Below are 22163 nucleotides of genomic sequence, written 5' to 3'. Positions count from 1 at the left end.
ACTTTTTCTTGGTGTACAGTTAGGTACCAATGCAACACAATTCTGGCCAAATGTATTGCAAAAAAGGGTCCTCTTGCCATACATGAGACAGGGAAACCTTATTTTTTTAAGGTGTTTTCTGGGCATAAACTATTGATGACCTACCCTCAAGATAGGTCATCAATAGTTAATCGTTATGGACCTGATGCACAGGATCCCTGGCGATGAGCTGATTGCCCAGCCGGCTGTCAGTGCATTGGACCAGACATGCGTCGTAGGAGACAGAAGAGGAAGTGCCTTAGCTGGCTTCACTCTTATTGAAATCAATGGGAGCCACTGGCGTAACTATAGGAGATGCAGTTGCACCCGGGCCCAAGTGCCCTAGGGGGCCCATAAGGCTTCTTTTCTCCTTCTCTGAACTGGCTATTACGCTTCCATGGCCGTCCCCTGTGTCAGAAGTGTAATAGCTGCTTCAGCTCCCATTGATAACATTGGGAGTGAAGCCAGCTAGGTCACTTCCTCTCCCAGCTCTGCAGTGTCCCGTAGGGTAACCCCGGACACATGACATACATTGTGGAGCTGGGAGGGTAAAGTGTTGGCTTGTCACCGCGGCACTTACCAGGCTGCCTCCTGGAGGGACACATGTAGCCAAGGCTAGGGCAGCGCTGGGCCTCTTCCGGACACCCCCGGCATGGGGATGCCCAATGAACAGGGTAACATGTGCAGAGGAATTTGTCACGTGTGACGCCACCATTCTGATACTCCCCGGCATGACCATCGGCAGAGTGAATAAATGAGCCACGGATCATTTAAGTGCCTCAGGTCCTCAGGAACGGTCAGGGCCTGGAAATAACTTTACTGAAAACTTCTCTTTAATAGTACAAGGCATAAATTCACAAAATACACTAGTGAAGGTAAAACAGGAGATTTGAGGTCAGGGAGGAAACTTGGGATGATACCAGTCCTGCAGTCCATGTTATCTGTCAGGTACCGCTCCCTGGACGGGGAACACTCCAGAGGAGTTAAGGGGTAGGGGCACTGCACAGACTCTCCGGCAGATAACTACCTCCATTCAGTGGGACTCAGATTTTAAGACATTTCAGTGTGAAAACCCAGACTAATGAGTACCTCTGCACTAGGCCTTGACCAACTGCACTTGCGCTCTGCTCACTCTCTCTCTCTCTTTGGGGCTAATTTACAGTCCATGCAGATCCTTGCACTCGGGAAACCTCTCCTCTTCTTCCATCTTCAACACATAAGGGCTGAAGGTGCCCCCATGTGCCTCTGTATTTCCTCCTCAGGTAGGACTCCAGATGGAAGACAGATTGAAGACCTTTTCCCACTCTCAAGCACTCACATTTATTTATACCTTCTCTCATACCACGTGAAAGGGAAAGAATTGATACATTCACAGGCAGACAGCTCATATTTTGTAGACATTAACCCATCAATCACAGCAGCTGTGCAATACACACAACAGAATGACAAGACATTTTGCACAGTGCATCTAGACAAAGCATTGCATGCATGACATTATGGAGGGGGCCAGGAAAGCTTTTACTGGGCCACTAGATCTCCTATGATGCACCTCTGGCCCACGGCACTGGCAGTGGGTTCGGCAATCAGCTAATTGCCGAGGATCTTGTGCGGCAGGTCCCTGGCGATTAACTATTGAGCATCAGTCACCATTAGTTTTTGGCTCGAAAACCCCTTAATGCACGCTATGTAATTCAATACTGCAAGACACGTGTACCCATAGGTCAATAGCAAATAGACTGCATGTATCCATGTGGCATATAGGGGATCATTTATAAACTCTTATAGACCAGCTTCTGGCTTAAAAGAGTCAAAGTTTTGTGCAAGCGGGTGTCTGTGCAAAAAATTGTGACTTTTTTGTTCATCCTGAGCCGTCCTTGGAAACTTTGTAAAAGTGGGTGGTGTTTGTTGGGAGGGGGCGTGGCCACCCCTGACTGACAAATTTATCTATAAGTCATAAATTATACTAGAAATGTATGCGAAGTAGAACTTGGCATACATTTATGGAAAGGCACACGGAAGTACCAGGGATGCATAGAATGCATGAATAGGTGCCCGCTGGGGAACAACTTACTAAGTCCACTGCAGGAAATGTATGTTTTTTGGTATACAATTGCATATACTTTTTACTAGAGTTAAAAACAAACATAAGCCTAAACCATGGTGTAAAAGGAGCCTTTGTCCTTGTTCCAGCATGTCAGATTTGTTACGAATTTTTAGGACAGATTATGTACCGGAAATCAGCAACAGAGTACAATACAGTACATGTGGCATTTTCAACATACAATTCACGCATTCTGGATTTCTTTGCTGCTAATTTTGAGAACCAGGGCTGCCTAATATAATACAGCTTTTTCTGGGGATTTTCAATATACAGTAAAATTAATTCTTCCCCATTATACCCTCAAAGATAAAGAGTGTTCTTGTTAAGGTTGTGCTCGCTGGGATCTGTTGTACCACATAGGTTTCTAGCAGCACAGCCCCACAGGTGTGGAATGATTGAGCTGGCTGGGTGTGGTGTACTCCTGCTAGCCAATCACCACTGGTCTGGTTGCAGATAAATATCCTCCCTCTGCAAGAAGAAGCTGGTATCCTTGGGTTTGTTGGTCTTGCACGCCTGTACATGTGTTATGTGGGTGAACAGTGTCGTGGCCAGACATTAGGTGTGGATAGCCCTGTTCTGTGTATATGGTGTGAACAGTGTCATGTTCTGTAGGTCTGTGCAGGTGGCTAGACATGAGGAGTAAACTGTCCTGTTCTATGTGGTTATGTATCTGGCATGCTATCCCTAATGTGTTGCTGTGTGATTTCTGTCCTGTGTGCTGTTCTGGTTCCCTGTATTAACCCTTTAGGGATAGTCAGGACCAAGGTTTTAGCGCGTGGCCGCCTTTATCGAGGCAATCACCTTTCTTATTAGGTAGTGTCCTGCCTCCCTCCTTGTGGCTTGGGATCAGTTTTCTTGCTAGTGTAGGGACCCGCAAGACAACGAGGAGCCTTGATTGCGGCTTGCGGGCTTAAATATTTTGGCAAATATACAAACCAATACCTTGTACTTTTATAGCTATTTTATCTGGTTATGTGTACAGGTATGTATAGCGAGTGTGTGTCATCAGTCGTTTCCGGTTTGTGTCTGGGAAAAAAAAAACACCGGGTCCACACGAACGTAACAGTTTTTGGCCTCCATTGGTCGGTATGCATCAGAGAAAATGTACCTATTTTCAGACTGTAGTATACAAAGGCATCCAGTAAAAAAGAGTATACCACTATCAATGTTGCATGCCACTCAGTGGAATTCATTAAACACATATGTTTGAAGTTTCTGTAGAGAAGGCCTTCCGATGGACACCTTGAATGGGCATTGCTGAATGAGGTGTAAAAGAGCTTTATCCACATACTCTATCTGATCATCATATGACCCGAATAGTTTTTTAACTATTGAAAGTTAAAGTGAATTTTGCTGATGCAAAAGTGCTGACAGTGCTAGGTGGGGCGGTGCGAAGGCAGCTCTATTAGTGCTCTTTGAATGCTCAGCAGTTAGAAAGCGCGTTTATGCTGCCACCGCAACAGCTATAGTGCTTGGTCCCCATGCTCTCTGCTCTGCTCCACAGCTTTGACAATTGTATCACTCTCCTGGTTGGATGCTACAGCTGTGACTGTAGACAGCAGTTCATGGAGACGATCCGCCACCAGAGCAGCAAAACTGCTGACAAACTTCTATGAACAATGAAAGTTCCCATTCAATTACTACAAATAGAGATCTTGAAAATCAGGGCAAATTATATTAGAAAACTGTATAACTTTTCAGTGTATAAAGATTATTCTGTATCTGCTGAAACAGCAATATTACTATTGTGCTGATTTTGCAAATCCAGCTCGACAATTAATTGTAATTATTAATTTCCTATAAATGTAAAGTTATCATGGTCAATACAAGGGACTGAATACCTACAGCGGTGGGAAAGACAGCAGCATTGAATGCAGTCTAGTAATCAAATACAAATGGCTTTACTGACTTTCCAGAAATAATGACTTGAGCGCACTCTAGTGGCAATTTGTGAAATTACATCTAGTAGAAAGAAAAATGTGATTTCTTCTCAGTAAGTGAAACCAAGTAATTTTGTAGATATGATACCTTTTAATAGCTAACAAAAATACATGATGTTCGGCGAGCTTTTTAACTTACAAAGGATTCTTCATCAGGCTTAATGGAATTAATCAAAGAAATATATACATATATACACACACATATGAAAAGGCACAGACATGGTGTGATTAGTTTGCGCCTAAAACAATACCAGAACAGGATGAGTAGAGAAGTAAATATTTAATTAGTCCACTGATAAGGATGTAAAAGTTTTATGGTCTCTAAATTGGAATTAGGGGGTCACCAGGCCAGCATGTTAATTCTGCTATAGATTTCTCATAATCTCCAATGATGCATGAAACCACTTGCGATGTTTATTCCTATTCTGAAATGGTTCACATTTTGCTCTACTGGCTAACACGGTACCAAAGTTTTTTCTTTTCATCTAGTAGAAAATAACAGTACACCTAGATCCATTACCCAGAATTAGACACCTTGCATCAGTGTTTCCCAACTCCAGTCCTCAGGGACCCCCAAAAGGTCATGTTTTCAGGATTTCCTCAGTATTGCACAGGTGATGTAATTGTCAGTGCCTCAGACTTTACCACAGGTGTTCTTACTATAGGAGATCCTGAAAACATGACCTATTGGGGTGCCTTGAGGACTGGAGTTGGGAAACATTGTCTTAGATTGTATTTGTCTGACATATCAGTATACTATTATCATATCTTCCCTATATGCATCCGCTGCACTCTGAGCTAATGGCGCAGCTCTAATTCCTTATATTACAAAGATGGCCATTGGTAACTCTCACAAGAGGGGCAGGGCTTTGCACCTGCAAATTAACCCCTTAGTGACTAAGCTTTTTTCGCGGTTTTCCATTTTTGTTTTTTCCTACTCCTTTAAAAAAATCGTATTGTATTTTTCAATCCGTGCTATTTACTGTACCATATAATGTACTTTTAAAAAATCTAAGTGGAGAGAAATGGGGAAAAAAAATAACTTCCGCCATCTTTCAGTGCCTCTTGTTTCTACGGCACACAAACTGCAACAAAAATGACATGATAACTTTATACTATGGGTCAGTACGATTACTACGATACCAAACACATAGTTTTTTGTTTTTTTTTTGCTGTACTACTTGTATTTTTTTCAAAGATATTTAATTTTTAAAAAATTATTTTGTGCTGCCATCTTCTGCGCGCAATAACTTTTATTTTTCCGTCAACATTAGAGATGAGCGAGCATACTCGCTAAGGCAAACTAGTCGAGCAAGTAATGCCTTATACGAGTACCTGCCCGCTTGTCTCTAAAGATTCGGGAGCCGGCGGGTGAGAGCGGAGAGGAATGGGGGGGAGATCGCTCTCTCATTCTCTCCCCCCTGCTCACTCCTGCAACTCACCGCTCTCCCCCGCCAGCACACGAATCTTTAGAGACTAGCGGGCAGGTACTCGCATAAGGCACTACTCGCTCGAGTAGTTTGCCTTAGCGAGTAGGCTCGCTCATCTCTAGTCAACATATTTTTGCAAGGGCTAATTTTTTGCGGGAAGTCCTGTAGTTTGAGTTGGTATCATTTTGGAATATACATGACTTTTTGATCGCTTTTAATTGCGGTTTTTCTTGGAGACAGGGTGACCAAAAAGCGCATTCTTTGCGTTTTTTTTTTCTGATGACGTTTACCATGCATTATTTTGATAAATTGGACTTTTACGGATGCAGCGATACCAAATATGTATTTGTGTTTTTATTTATATTACTTTATTATAACTATTGCAAAAAGGTGTTTGTTTTTTACTTTTAGTACTTTCTTTTTTTTAATATTTAGTAAAACTTTATTGATCTTATTTTCACCTTTTTTTTTTATCCCCAGAGGGGACAACAACTTGTGATGCTGTGATCGCTCCTGCTCCTGCAGTATGATATAATGTCATAGCATTACATTATACTGCGATCAGGCCCCTGGCTGCCATGCCGTTCAATCTCATCACAGGGGGCCGTACAGGACCCCCCAACATTGTTCGGGCGATTTAAATGTCGCCGTCAGAATTGTTAGCGGCATTTAAAGGGCATATGACTTATCGTAGCTGTTGCCACCTGGTGTTGGCTGTAAGAAACAGCCGGCACCCGCGTTGTATAGAGGGAGATTACCCCACGAACTCCCTCTATACACGTCCTGCAGCTGCTGATTCTTCTCTGGAGATGGAGAAAAAGGAATAGAAGATCTTCTTATTCTCCTTTATCTCCCTCTTAGTTTTCTCTTTTTCCTTCTACTCTACTTATTCTTCTACTACTCTTTCTCCTTTTATTTTTCTCCTTCACTTTCCTCTTAGTCTTCTTCTCCACTAGAGGAGGAGGTAGAAAATAGAGGAAGAAGGAGAAATAAGAAAACAAAGGAAGAACAAGCCTGGTGACTCAGTTATTAGCACTATTGCCATGCTGGAGTTCTAGGTTAAAATCTGTCCAATGGCAGGTGGTTTTCATGTTTGGAGGTGTTTTCATGTTCATTTTATGTTTATTCTTCCTCTTTTTCTCCTCCTTTAGCACAAAACGCACAGATGTGTTGACTCAGTTGTTAGCAATGCTGAAGTTGTAGGTTCAAATCTGACCAAGTGCAACATCTGTCTGGAGTTTTTCAAAGTGAAGCATAGGTTGAGCTTGATAGGATTTGAACCTAGAACCCTAGCACTGAAACACAAGATTGCTAGCAACTGAGCCACACACATACATTATTGAAGTTGACTATTACTCCCATTGAGTTCAATGGGAGTCACCCGAATATTTTGTAATCACTTACCACTAATATAGAGAAAGGGAACCTACAATTTGGAGTAAGGCGCTGTCTATGTTTAGCTTCCGAACTAAGTTCAGCGTAAGAAAACTCCCAGAACAAATGCTGCATGAAACCAAGAGGCTCTATCCACACTATGTATGCAAAAAGGTTTATATAGGCATACCTTTTTTTTTTTTTTTTGCTAGAGAGGTGCTTCCATGCATAGGCACTAACCATCATTCCATTCATTCAGGGTCCTTTTGGGGCTCATTTCCTTTATTGATAATAATGCCCCATGTGTAACTTGAAGCTCCTGGGCCCCAATGCAAAATTTGTAACAGGGCCCTCAGCTATAATGCTTTATTCATAGTACTGGGCTCCCTGTATAAAGAAGAGAGGCCCTCTAAGGGCCAATGTCCACGGGCAAAATAGAGTTAGCAAATCCATGGGGATTTCCCGCATGCGTGATCCATGCCCATAGGGAATCATTGGCACCCGCAGGTAATTAAATAGCTGCAGATGTCAGTTTTCCCTGCCGCGCAGATCGCATGTGCGGGGAAAAAAACCCGCAGCATGCTCCATTTTGTGCAGGTCTCCCGCGGCTTCCATTAACCCTTTCCAATCCACTGTCTGACGTCTTAAGACATTATGATTTAAGGCTGTACAGCTCCGATGTTGGAAGACGTCCGCCAGGGTTCTCTTACTGTATATTGCCAGCGTCTCTGCTGTCGGGGCCTATCCAACATGTCACCTCATGCAGTACTGGCTTTAGCCAGCATATAGCGCTGTTGTAAAAGGCAGTAAAAGAGTAAGCCCCCTAGGAAAACCAGGATACAAATTGGATTGGAAAGGGTTAAAGCTTATGGAAGCAGTCCGATCCCACAGCACACCCACAGCTGTATTTGTGCGAGACCGTGGGAAAGCAGGAGTTCATAAGAAAAAATAAAAATGTGCACGGCACGCTACCGGCGTACCGAGCACATCCGCCAGGCCAAAGAAAGAAGACCCGTCTGTGACGGAGGGGAGATCCGCAGCATCCGGAGAGGTGAGAATAATTGATTTTGATGCCTCATGTCTGTGTCAAAGGAGGTACCCGCTGCGGGATTCTGCATGGAGAATCTATGCGGGCCTAAATTTCCTCATGGACATGAGGCCTAAGGCTCCTGGGCCCGGGTGCATCCCCTATAGTTACGCCAGTGCCCCATATATATGCACAGTAATAATGCCCTTCACAGGCTGCACTCGGTAATAATGCTCAATATAGGCCCCTCCTCAATAATAATTCTCCATACATGTCCCTTTCAGTAATATTGCCCCTCACTGGCTCCTACTCAGTAATAATTCCCCATACAGGATCCCACTCAGTAATAATGCCCAAGCCCCTCCACTTAGTAGCATTACCCTTCATAGGTCCAGTCCCCTCTACTCAGTTGCAGTGCCTGTTATATATAGTTAGAAAAAAAAAGTTCTACTCCCCTCCGTTGCTCCTCTTGCTTCCAGCCTCTGTGGTCTGTGCCGACACTCACCTTGTTCACTCTGAGTTCCAGGCAGAGCAATCATGATGTCACATGATCACTTTACCTGGAATTCAGCAGGTGAACAGTGGGGGCGTAAACTACAGAGGTCTGGAGCGACAGGGGTGAGCATAACCTTTCCCTGTGGGTTGTATGGCCAATCCACCCCTGATGCTATACATCTATAAATATTTTTTCATTTCAACAGCAATTAGAGTTTGATAAAGGTCCTCTGGACCAAAACATTACATGTGTCTTAATGAATACATTATTTACCCCGAGCTGTGAACATTATCAGAAAAAATATATACACAATACCAGATTTGTGCTTTTTTTCACCAGTCTTTAAGAAAAAATTTAATAAAAGGCGATCAAAAACTCATATGTAGCCCAAAATGGTAACAATTGAAACTGTAGGACGTCCTTAAAAAAATGAGTCCTCGCACAACCATGTAGACGGAAAAATAGAAAAGTTCTGGCTGTCAGAAGACGGCAGCAAATGTTTTTGTCCGAAGAGATTTTATTTTTTAAAAGTAGTACAGCAAAAGAAAACCTGTATAAATGTGATATTGTTGTAATTGTACTGACCTATAGAACAAAGTAACATTCAAAGTAAACTTCAAAACCAAGGCCAGGCTCACATGGGCGGATTTGAATTTCAGATTCCATGATTGTCACCTACGTGGACGATATGCAGCAATACACGGGCATTGATGGGCATGAACTTTCCCCGATTCACTCCGCCGTGAGGGTAGGAATTGTGGATTCTGCAAATGCAATAAAAATGGCCTCAGGTTCACTAATACTATTGGGTTTGTGTGCTGCATCTGCTTTTTTCACATACCACCAAAGATACTCTACGGGATTCAATCAGGTTATTGTAACAGCTGCTTCAGAATCTTCCAGGACTTCTTCTGAAACAAAGTCTTGATGAACTTTGAGGTATACTTGGGATCATTGCCCTGTTGGAAGGTCCCCTGATGACCAAGATTCAGCTTCCTCACAGCAGGATCGACCTTTTCTCCCAGGATTTGCTGATACTTGTGTCAGGACAGTGTCCGGGATATGGGGGTCCCTGATATATCCCGCAACCCCTGTCCCTGCCTACTTGCCCCCCTGGGCTAACCCCCAGGGCGACAACTGGGCGGCGGTCCCTACCCTCACTAGGGAAGCGGGACACGGGGAGACAAACAGACACTGAAGACAAACAACGGTAGAGCGGTCAGACAATCCGGGTCGGCAACAGGAGGGTACGCAGTACAGGGGGGTCAGGCAAAAACGTAGTCAAGGTCCAAAAGCAGAGGTCAAGAAAGCCGGGGTCACAAACAGGAGTCAAAAGAATACGCGGGTGCAGCTGGAAGACCAAACTAACACTGGCAAGGCCTGAGAGGAAAACACACCTATTTAAATGCTGTCAGCGCTCCCGCCCCAGAAGCTGATTGGGGCGGGGAGCCTGACAGCAGCAGGGCTAATCAGGGCGGTGCTGGGGGCACGCCCCCAGTCTCACTGCACAGACAGTTACCAGGGAAGCCAGCCTGGTAGTCAAGCGACTAGAAGCACCAGCTGCCTCCCTAGCAACCCGGCGGCGACCAGTCTTACAGCGGCCCGGGGAGATCACAAGAACCGGGGTACCTCTGCGCCGTGCTCCTGTACCCCGGGTGGCCGGACCGGTGGTGCGGGCACGGCGGCCCCGAGAGTTGCCGGTTCTGACAGTACCCCCCCTTCTACGGGGGGACACCGGACCCCCATGGCCAGGTGCGGGCTTAAGCGGGAAAGCCCTGTGGAATGCCTGGACTAGGCGTGGCGCATGAACGTCCCTGGCAGGGACCCACGTCCTATCCTCAGGGCCAAATCCTCTCCAGTGGACCAGGTACTGCAGCACACCTCTAACCCGTCGGGCATCCACCAGCCTTTCTACTTCATACTCCAGTTCCCCCTGTACCAGAGAAGGAGGAGGCGGGTTCTGGGTGGGTAGAACTGGAGTCACATACTTCTTAAGTAAGCTTTTGTGAAAAACCTTGTGGACCTTCCAGGGGTCAGGAAGTGCCAACTTATATGACACCGGGTTGATGACCTGAGAAACAGTAAATGGGCCAATGAACCGAGGAGCAAGTTTCAGGGAGGGAACCTTGAGTCTCAGATTCTTGGAAGACAACAAAACTTGCTCCCCGACTACAAAAGGTGCAGAGATGGTACATCTTTTATTTGCGTATTTACGCAGTTTCTCTTGGGAACCCTGAAGGTTCTTACGAACCTGGGCCCAAACTGTGCACAGTTCCTCAGAGGATATGTCGGCGGCCGGATTGTTCGAGACCACAGGAGTGGAAAGCGAGAACCGGGGATGAAACCCATAGTTACAAAAAAAAGGTGACAATTGGGTCGACGAGTTAACATGGTTGTTGATAGCAAATTCGGCGAGAGGTAAGTAGTTGGCCCACTGATACTGGTTATCAGAGACAAACAGTCGCAGATACTGGATGAGTTCTTGGTTCATTCGTTCCGTTTGTCCGTTACTCTCGGGATGGAAAGCGGAGGAGAAGGACAAATTTACGTTTAGATTTTTACAGAAGGCTCGCCAGAAGCGAGCGACGAACTGAACCCCTCTATCTGACACAATGTCCTCGGGGATCCCATGTAACCGAACAATCTCCTTGATGAACATTTCAGACAGAAGTTTGGCGTTAGGCAACTTGCAAAGCGGAACAAAATGTGACATTTTAGAGAAACGGTCTACTATTACCCAGATGACCGTATTCCCCAGCGAGGATGGCAGATCAGTAATAAAATCCATGGACAAATGGGACCATGGCCTGGACGGAATGGGCAAGGGAAGAAGAGGACCCTCAGGACGTCTCCTGAGATTCTTCCCCCTTGCGCAAACCGGGCACGCGGACACAAATACCCGTACCTCCTTGGCCATGTGCGGCCACCAATAGAGTCTGGATACTAACTCCAGCGTACCCCTGATGCCGGGGTGTCCAGCTAGGACAGAAGCGTGTGTCTCCTCTAACACTTTCAATCTCAGTGACAATGGGACAAATAATTTGCCTTCCGGAAGGGCTTCAGGAGCAGATTGTTGAGCGGCGTGAATGAGAGGTGAAAGGTCGGAGGAGACAGCAGCGAGGACCACCCCAGGGGAGAGGATGCTCTCAGGCTCCGGCTCGGCAGGTTCCGGAGAACCAAAGCTCCTAGACAGGGCATCAGCCTTGACATTCTTAGAACCCGGTCTATAGGTAACAACAAAATTGAACCGAGAGAAGAACAAGGCCCAGCGGGCTTGCCGAGCATTTAACCTCTTAGCGGAATCTAGATAGGTGAGGTTTTTATGGTCTGTGAGTACCGTGATCTGGTGATGGGCTCCTTCCAAAAAATGCCTCCACTCTTCGAAAGCCCACTTAATCGCCAGCAATTCCCGGTTGCCTATATCATAGTTCCGTTCGGTGGAAGAAAACTTCCTAGAAAAATAGGCACACGGTCTAAGGTTGGTGAGAGTGGAGGGACCTTGGGACAGTACCGCTCCCACACCAAACTCAGAGGCATCTACTTCCACCAAAAAAGGGCTGGACAGATCTGGTTGTACTAGGACAGGTGCAGAAGAGAACGCCGCCTTTAGGGTATCGAAGGCCCTCAGAGCCTCAGAAGACCAGGTCCTCACATCTGCCCCCTTTCTGGTGAGGTCCGTTAGAGGTTTAGCCACCACGGAGAAGTCTTTGATGAATTTGCGATAGTAGTTGGCGAAGCCGAGGAAGCGTTGAAGGGCTTTCAACGACCCTGGCTGGGCCCACTCCGTGATGGCTTTCACCTTTTCAGGATCCATCTGGAAGTCGCATGGCGTGATGATATACCCCAAAAATGATATCTTTTGTACCCCGAACACACATTTCTCGAGTTTAGCAAACAGCTTGTTATGTCTGAGTCGAGCTAGTACAGTCTGAACGTGAGTATGGTGACTTGGCAAGTCGGAGGAAAAAATCAAAATGTCGTCTAGATATACAACCACGAACACCCCCATGATATCCTGAAACACTGAGTTCATGTACCCCTGAAAAATGGCGGGGGCGTTACACAATCCAAAAGGCATAACTAGGTATTCAAAATGCCCGAGGGGCGTATTGAAGGCGGTTTTCCACTCATCCCCCTCCCGAATGCGGATGAGGTTGTATGCTCCCCTGAGATCAAGTTTAGAAAACCATCGGGCACCAGCGACCTGGTTGAGGAGGTCAGGAATGAGTGGAAGGGCATACTGGTTTCGGACTGTGATTTTGTTTAGCTCTCTATAGTCAATACAGGGCCGGAGACCCCCATCCTTCTTCTCAACGAAGAAAAACCCGGCACCCACCGGGGATTCTGAGGGCCGGATGTGCCCCTTGGCCAGGCTGTCCTGGATATAGTCCCTCATGGATTCTCTCTCAGGAACCGTAACGTTATAAATGCGGCCCTTAGGAAGTTTGGCCCCAGGAATCAAGTCTATTTTACAGTCCCATTCCCTATGAGGGGGCAGAGCTTCAGATAATTGTTTGGAGAACACGTCAGAAAACTCGGAGAGGTAATCTGGTAGGGGGGTCCCCTCGCAGGTGGAGATTCCCACCTTCACCGCACAAAGGTGGTTAGCACAGCGGGGACCCCACTTTACCAGTTCCAACGTGTCCCAATTTACTACCGGGTTGTGCTCCCGGAGCCAGGGGAGGCCTAGGACGACGTCCACAGACAAATCTCTCATCACTAGAAAGGTGCAGGTTTCCACGTGTAAGGCTCCTATCGTAAACCTTACTTCAGGGGTAACCAGATGAACCACCCCTGCTTGCAATGGGGTGGAGTCCACTCCTGAAACCAGAATCGGGGTCTCTAAACGTAAAAAAACCCCGGACAGTTGAGCAACGAAATTAAAGTTAACGAAATTCGCCGCAGCCCCAGAATCAACAAAGGCTTGCCCAGTACGGTGGAAAGCATGAAATTCTAGGGTGCAAGGCAATAACATTTTGGATAACACAGGGAGTACCTTAGCTCCTAGACAGTCCTCCCGACAACTGCCTAGGAGCGGGAGTTTTCCTGCCGTGGCTTCTTAGTGCAGGTGGCAATGTGGTGACCCGGCTCCCCACAGTAGAAGCAAAGATTCTTCTTCAGGCGATATTCCCGTCGCTGCTTGGGGTTCATGGCTCCCAGTTCCATGGGCTCGGTGGTGGGAAGTGAGAGAGTCAGGTCAGTAGAAGAAGTGGGCGTGGGGAGTGGAGTGGCCCGAGCGGCGTGTCGGCCCCTCAAACGTCGGTCGGCCCGAATAGCAAGCGTCATGGCTTGCTCCAGGGTTCTAGGCTCTGGGTGGGCCACAAGTAGGTCCTTGAGACCCTCAGACAGACCGGTCAAAAATAAGTCTTTTAGGGCGGCATCGTTCCACCCGGATTCCGTACAATGTTGACGGAATTGGGAACAGTAGTCCTCCGCCATTTTACAACCCTGGCGCAGGGCCAGAAGTTTGGAGACTGCGTAGCCCGCCCGGTCGGGTTCGTCATAAATTTGACCCAGGGCGGAAAAAAAGGCGTCAAGGGATAGTCGGGCTGGAGAGCCTGCTGGTAGCGAGAAAGCCCAATTTTGGGGGTCCCCCCTCAGGCGGGTAATTACAATTCCCACTTTCTGATATTCAGTACCAGAGGAGTGGGGTCGGAGATCAAAGTAGAGCTTGCAGCTCTCTCTAAATGCAAAGAACTGACCTCTCTCTCCAGAGAAGCAGTCCGGCAGCGTGGCTCGGGGTTCTGACATAGTCCCGGGAGCGGAAGGAGGCTGCATGGGACCTGCAGCCGCCACTTGTTCCTGTAGCTGCATGCGGGCGGTTAGGTCCTGGACAAGGTTAGTAAGGACCTGGACCTGGTTCGCTAACGCAGCCACGGCCTCCATCGAGGGATTCAAAGTAGCCGGGCGGATGCACGAGTCTGACCTACCTTCGGCCAGTGTTACTGTCAGGACAGTGTCCGGGATATGGGGGTCCCTGATATATCCCGCAACCCCTGTCCCTGCCTACTTGCCCCCCTGGGCTAACCCCCAGGGCGACAACTGGGCGGCGGTCCCTACCCTCACTAGGGAAGCGGGACACGGGGAGACAAACAGACACTGAAGACAAACAACGGTAGAGCGGTCAGACAATCCGGGTCGGCAACAGGAGGGTACGCAGTACAGGGGGGTCAGGCAAAAACGTAGTCAAGGTCCAAAAGCAGAGGTCAAGAAAGCCGGGGTCACAAACAGGAGTCAAAAGAATACGCGGGTGCAGCTGGAAGACCAAACTAACACTGGCAAGGCCTGAGAGGAAAACACACCTATTTAAATGCTGTCAGCGCTCCCGCCCCAGAAGCTGATTGGGGCGGGGAGCCTGACAGCAGCAGGGCTAATCAGGGCGGTGCTGGGGGCACGCCCCCAGTCTCACTGCACAGACAGTTACCAGGGAAGCCAGCCTGGTAGTCAAGCGACTAGAAGCACCAGCTGCCTCCCTAGCAACCCGGCGGCGACCAGTCTTACAGCGGCCCGGGGAGATCACAAGAACTGGGGTACCTCTGCGCCGTGCTCCTGTACCCCGGGTGGCCGGACCGGTGGTGCGGGCACGGCGGCCCCGAGAGTTGCCGGTTCTGACAACTTGATTGAATCCATCTTGTTGTCCTCATACTGCTGCTCAGTGCCAGAGAAATTAAAGCATCACCGAGCCACCGCCATGCTTCACAGTAGGCAGGGTGTTTTTTTCAGCGTATGCTTCATTCTTCCTCCTCCAGACATACCACTGAACTGTATAGGCCTGAAAAGTTTCAGGTTTTTTTCATTGCTCCACAGAACAGAATCACAAAATGTCTGTGACTTATTTATATGGTTTTCAGCATTTGGAGCCAAATTTCCTTGAGCTTTTGGGTCAATAGAAGTGTACATCATGTTTGGGCATAAATACTGTACAAAAAGAAACCTCAGTGCCTGCTGCCAACAAATCTTGCTGCAGGTCTTTTTCGGTCTCTCGAGGGTTTGCCTCCTAATCTGGTGGCAGCCAGTGACAGTTTCCGCTTTCTGCCACGTCCAGGTAGTGCAGCCAGTGTGCCCTTAACCCTGAGCTTGTGACCTATGCAGCCGACTGTATCTGTAGGATCTCTTTGCATCCATTTACTTATCTGTGCAAGGCAGCGATCTCTTCTTAAAGGGGTTGTCCCGCGAAAGCAAGTGGGGTTAAGCACTTCTGTATGACCATATTAATGCACTTTGTAATATACATTGTGCATTAAATATTGGCCATACAGAAGTTATACACTTACCCCCTCCGCTGCTGGCGTCCCCGTCTCCATGGCGCCGACTGAAGCTGCCTTCTCCCTCGATTAGACGCGCTTGCGCTGTGCGGTCTTCTGTTCTGTTGAATGGGGCCGCTCCGGCGTGCTCGCGCCGCACATGTCTTCTGCGCATGCACAGACCAGCTCTCCGGCGTGAGCACGCTGGAGCGGCCCCATTCAACAGAACAGAAGACCAGACAGCGCAAGCCTGTCTAATGGAAGGAGAAGACAGCATTAGTCAGCGCCGTGGAGACGGGGACGCCAGCAGCGGAGGAGGTAAGTGTATAACTTCTGTATGGCTCATATTTAATGCACGATGTATATTACAAAGTGCATTAATATGGCCATACAGAAGTACTTAACCCCACTTGCTTTCGCGAGACAACCCCTTTAAGTTTTTGCACCACTCTCTTGACTTTATTCTAGGGATATTTCTAACATGCAATCAAACCTCACAGTCAGCAAAGCCCCAGCCAGTCCAGGTATTTAGTGTGTTTTATTTCATGCCTGATACAACTAATGAAGCCCTTGATTAGCCATATCATGTGTGCTTGAGACAACACCTTGTTTGTACATATGTGCTCCTATTAGGGATTCTATTCAGGGGATTGCATAATTTTGAGACTGCAGTATTCAATAAAAGTGGGATTTTATGTTCAATTTGCAGAAACCTCTTATTATATTAGTTGTGTTGAGCTACTTGAATTGCTCGTTTGATTGTTTTTTGCAAACAGGTGAAAGGTTCTAAATTTGGCAAATAAATAGAGATGAGCGAGCACCAAAATGCTCGGGTGCTCGTTACTCGGGATGAACTTTTCGCGATGCTCGAGGGTTTGTTTCGAGTAACGAACCCCATTGAAGTCAATGGGCGACCCGAGCATTTTTGTATTTCGCCGATGCTCGCTAAGGTTTCCTTGTGTGAAAATCTGGGCAATTCAAGAAAGTGATGGGAACGACACAGCAACGGATAGGGCAGGCGAGGGGCTACATGTTGGGCTGCATCTCAAGTTCCCAGGTCCCACTATTAAGCCACAATAACGGCAAGAGTGGCCCCCCCCCCTCCCAACAACTTTTACTTCTGAAAAGCCCTCATTAGCATGGCATACCTTTGCTAAGCACCACACTACCTCCAACAAAGCACAATCACTGCCTGGATGACACTCCGCTGCCACTTCTCCTGGGTTACATGCTGCATGCTACAACCGCCCCCCCCTCCCCCCCACAGCGCACACCAAAGTGTCCCTGCGCAGCCTTCAGCTGCCCTCATGTCACCCTCATGTCTATTTATAAGTGCGTCTGCCATGAGGAGGAACCGCAGGCACACACTGCAGAGGGTTGGCACGGCTAGGCAGCGACCCTCTTTAAAAGGGGTGGGGCGATAGCCCACAATGCTGTACAGAAGCAATGAGAAATAGAATCCTGTGCCACCGCCATCAGGAGCTGCACACGTGGGCATAGCAATGGGGAACCTATGTGCCACACACTATTCATTCTGTCAAGGTGTCTCTGCATGCCCCAGTCAGACCGGGCTTTTTAATTCATAGACACAGGCAGGTACAACTCCCTATTGTGAAGTCCCTGTCGACCGACAGCATGGGTGGCTCCCTGTAACCCACCGGCGATACACAAAAATATCCCATTGCATTGCCCAACACGGCTGAGGTAGTAATGTCGTGCTTAATGCAGGTGGGCTTCGGCCCACACTGCATGCCCCAGTCAGACTGGGGTTCTTTACAAGTGGAAACAGATGCATTTATAATTCCCTGTGGACCCACAGCATGGGTGGGTGCCAGGAAGCCACCGGCGGTACATAGAAATATCCCATTGCATTGCCCAACACAGCTGAGGTAGTAATGTCGTGCGTAATGCAGGTGGGCTTCGGCCCACACTGCATGCCCCAGTCAGACTGGGGTTCTTTACAAGTGGAAACAGATGCATTTATAATTCCCTGTGGACCCACAGCATGGGTGGGTGCCAGGAAGCCACCGGCGGTACATAGAAATATCCCATTGCATTGCCCAACACAGCTGAGGTAGTAATGTCGTGCTTAATGCAGGTGGGTTTCGGCCCACACTGCATGCCCCAGTCAGACTGGGGTTCTTTACAAGTGGAAACAAATGCATTTATAGTTCCCTGTGGACCCACAGCATGGGTGGCTCCCTGGAACCCACCGGCGGTACATAAATATATCCCATTGCAGTGCCTAACACAGCTGATGTAACGTCAGCTGTAATGCAGGTGGGCAAAAAATTAATTGGATTACACTGTAGGCGAGGGCCCACAAAAATTAGTGTACCAACAGTACTAATGTACCTCAGAAAAATTGCCCATGCCCAACCAAGAGGGCAGGTGAAACCTATTAATCGCTTTGGTTAATGTGGCTTAAGTGGTAACTAGGCCTGGAGGCAGCCCAGTTTAACGAAAAATTGGTTCAAGTTAAAGTTTCAACGCTTTTAAGAGCATTGAAACGTATAAAAATTGTTTACAAAAATTATATGACTGAGCCTTGTGGCCCTAAGAAAAATTGCCCGTTTGGCGTGATTACGTGAGGTTTCCGGAGGAGGAGCAGGAGGAGGAGGAGGATGAATATTATACACAGATTGATGAATCAGAAATGTCCCCATTTTGGATGGTGAGAGAGAACGATGCTTCCATCCGCGGGTGCATAATACGTATTGCTTAGGTATCGCTGCTGTCCGCTGGTGCAGAAGAGAAGTCTGGGGAAATCCAGGCTTTGTTCATCTTGATGAGTGTAAGCCTGTCGGCACTGTCGGTTGACAGGTGGGTATGCTTATCCGTGATGATTCCCCCAGCCACACTAAACACACTCTCTGACAAGACGCTAGCCGCAGGACAAGCAAGCACCTCCAGGGCATACAGCGCGAGTTCAGGCCACGTGTCCAGCTTCGACACCCAGTAGTTGTAGGGGGCAAAGGCGTCACGGAGGACGGTCGTGCGATCGGCTATGTACTCCCTCACCATCCTTTTACAGTGCTCCCGCCGACTCAGCCGTGACTTGGGAGCGGTGACACAGTCTTGCTGGGGAGCCATAAAGCTGGCAAAGGCCTTGGAGAATGTTCCCCTGCCTGCGCTGTACATGCTGCATGATCTCTGCGCCTCCCCTGCTACCTGGCCCTCGGAACTGCGCCTTCTGCCACTAGTGCTGTTGGATGGGAAGTTTACCATCAGTTTGTCCACCAGCGCTCTGTGGTATTGCATCATTCTCGAACCCCTTTCCTCTTCGGGAATGAGAGTGCAAAGGCTCTCCTTATACCGTGGGTCGAGCAGTGTGTACACCCAGTAATCCGTCGTGGCCAGAATGCGTGTAACGCGAGGGTCACGAGAAAGGCATCCTAACATGAAGTCAGCCATGTGTGCCAGGGTACCTGTACGCAACACATGGCTGTCTTCACTAGGAAGATCACTTTCAGGATCCTCCTCCTCTTCCTCCTCCTCAGCCCATACACGCTGAAAGGATGACAGGCAAGCAGCATGGGTACCGTCAGCAGTGGGCCAAGCTGTCTCTTCCCCCTCCTCCTCATCCTCCTCATGCTCCTCCTCCTCCTCCTGAACGCGCTGAGATATAGACAGGAGGGTGCTCTGACTATCCAGCGACATACTGTCTTCCCCCGGCTCTGTTTCCGAGCGCAAAGAGTCTGCCTTTATGCTTTGCAGGGAACTCCTCAAGATGCATAGCAGAGGAATGGTGATGCTAATGATTGCAGCATCGCCGCTCACCACCTGGGTAGACTCCTCAAATTTTCCAAGGACCTGGCAGATGGCTGCCAACCAGGGCCACTCTTCTGTAAATAATTGAGGAGGCTGACTCACACTGCGCCGCGCAAGTTGGAGTTGGTATTCCACTATAGCTCTACGCTGCTCATAGAGTCTGGCCAACATGTGGAGCGTAGAGTTCCACTGTGTGGGCACGTCGCACAGCAGTCGGTGCACTGGCAGATTAAACCGATGTTGCAGTGTCCGCAGGGTGGCAGCGTGCGTGTGGGATTTGCGGAAATGTGCGCAGAGCTGGCGCACCTTTCCGAGCAGGTATGACAAGTGGGGGTAGCTTTTCAGAAAGCGCTGAACCACCAAATTAAACACATGGGCCAGGCATGGCACGTGCGTGAGGCTGCCGAGCTGCAGAGCCACCACCAGCTTACGGCCGTTGTCACACACGACCATGCCCGGTTGGAGGCTCAGCGGCGCAAGCCAGCGGTCGGTCTGCTCTGTCAGACCCTGCAGCAGTTCGTGGGCCGTGTGCCTCTTCTCTCCTAAGCTGAGTAGTTTCAGCACGGCCTGCTGACGCTTGCCCACCGCTGTGCTGCCACGCCGCGTTACACCGACTGCTGGCGACGTGCTGCTGACACATCTTGATTGCGAGACAGAGGTTGCGTTGGAGGAGGAGGAGGAGGAAGGTGCTTTAGTGGAGGAAGCATACACCGCCGCAGATACCACCACCGAGCTGTGGCCCGCAATTCTGGGGGTGGGTAGGACGTGAGCGGTCCCAGGCTCTGACTCTGTCCCAGCCTCCACTAAATTCACCCAATGTGCTGTCAGGGAGATATAGTGGCCCTGCCCGCCTGTGCTTGTCCACGTGTCTGTTGTTAAGTGGACCTTGGCAGTAACCGCGTTGGTGAGGGCGCGTACAATGTTGCGGGAGACGTGGTCGTGCAGACCTGGGACGGCACATCGGGAAAAGTAGTGGCGACTGGGAACTGAGTAGCGCGGGGCCGCCGCCGCCATCATGCTTTTGAAAGCCTCCGTTTCCACAAGCCTATACGGCAGCATCTCTAGGCTGATCAATTTTGCAATGTGCACGTTTAACGCTTGAGCGTGCGGGTGCGTGGCGTCGTACTTGCGCTTGCGCTCAAACTGTGGCGCTAGCGACGTCTGGACGCTACGCTGAGAGACATTGCTGGATGGGGCCGAGGACAGCGGAGGTGAGGGTGTGGGTGCAGGCCAGGAGACGGTAGTGCCTGTGTCCTCAGAGGGGGGTTGGATCTCAGTGGCAGGTTGGGGCACAGGGGGAGAGGCAGTGGTGCAAACCGGAGGCGGTGAACGGGCATCATCCCACCTTGTGGGGTGCTTGGCCATCATATGCCTGCGCATGCTGTTGGTGGTGCCTCCCCAGCTGATCTTGGCGCGACAAAGGTTGCACACCACTGTTCGTCGGTCGTCAGGCGTCTCTGTGAAAAACTGCCACACCGTAGAGCACCTTGACCTGTGCAGGGTGGCATGGCGCGAGGGGGCGCTTTGGGAAACAGTTGGTGGATTATTCGGTCTGGCCCTGCCTCTACCCCTGGCCACCACACTTGGTCGGCCTGTGCCCACACCCTGACTTGGGCCTCCGCGTCCTCGCCCGCGTCCACGTCCTATAGGCCTTCCCCTACCCCTCAGCATGGTGTATTACCAGTGATTTGATTTCCCAGGCAGGAAAGAAAGTGGCGCAAGCCTGCAGCCAAAATACAATTTTTTTCCCTTGTTTTTCAAAGGACAAGCCACACTGCGTGTATTCAATGAATACTACTAAGTTTAATAACTGTGTTGTGGCCCTGCAAATGTGTCAGAGAACTGCAGTGATGCAAAGTTATTGGCTCCAGCAGATCAGGGATTTCCCATGCAGGAAAAAAATTGGCGCAAGCCTGCAGTAAAACGTAGCTGGCTGCGTCTGATTTTTTTTTTAACATTCTGCACGCAGCACACACGTACCCAGAGCCCTGAGGACTGTCAGAGGCAGGCGAAATACAATTTTTTCCCTTGTTTTTCAAAGGACAAGCCACACTGCGTCTATTCAATGAATAATGTATGTCTTCTGGCCCTGCCTACACAATTCTATCCCTGTAGTATTAATGCCGGGTGCAATGGTCTGCACAGCCGGTTTTGAGAAAGAAAAAAAAATATGCAACACTGCTAACAGCAGCCTGGACAGTACTGCACACGGATAGATGTGGCCCTAGAAAGGACCGTTGGGGTTCTTGAAGCCTACACTCACTGCTAACACTCTCCCTGCCTAACCACCACTTCTGTCCCTATTGCAGGGCGCAATGCTCTGCAGATCCAATTTTGAAAAAAAAAAAAAAAATACAGTGCTAACACAGTACTGCACACTATTAGATGTGGCCCTGAGAAGGACCGTTGGGGTTCTTGAAGCCTACACGAACTCCTAACGCTCTCCCTACAGCAGCTCCAGCACGATACCACTGTCCCTCAGCTAACTCACAAGGCATGTGTGGCGAGCCGCGGGAGGGGCCGACTTTTATACTCGGGTGACATCTGATCGCCCCAGCCACTCACAGCAGGGGGGTGGTATAGGGCTTGAACGTCACAGGGGGAAGTTGTAATGCCTTCCCTGTCTTTCAATTGGCCAGAAAAGCGCGCTAACGTCTCAGAGAGGAAACTGAAAGTAACCGGAACACCGCGTGGTACTCGTTACGAGTAACGAGCATCCCGAACACCCTAATATTCGCACGAATATCAAGCTCGGACGAGTA

General features: G+C 48.8%; 1 protein-coding gene across 1 annotated transcript in view; it reads left to right on the top strand.

The window, feature by feature from the left end:
• The window catches only part of MCTP1 (multiple C2 and transmembrane domain containing 1), a 748272-nt gene that overhangs the window by 301257 nt on the left and 424852 nt on the right, over positions 1 to 22163 (top strand). The window lies entirely within an intron of this gene.

This window comes from Eleutherodactylus coqui, chromosome 5 (assembly GCF_035609145.1).
Source record: "Eleutherodactylus coqui strain aEleCoq1 chromosome 5, aEleCoq1.hap1, whole genome shotgun sequence".
Taxonomy (NCBI): Eukaryota; Metazoa; Chordata; class Amphibia; order Anura; family Eleutherodactylidae; genus Eleutherodactylus; species Eleutherodactylus coqui.
Note: the sequence above shows the minus strand (reverse complement) of the source record. Positions and strands in the feature narration are given on the sequence as shown.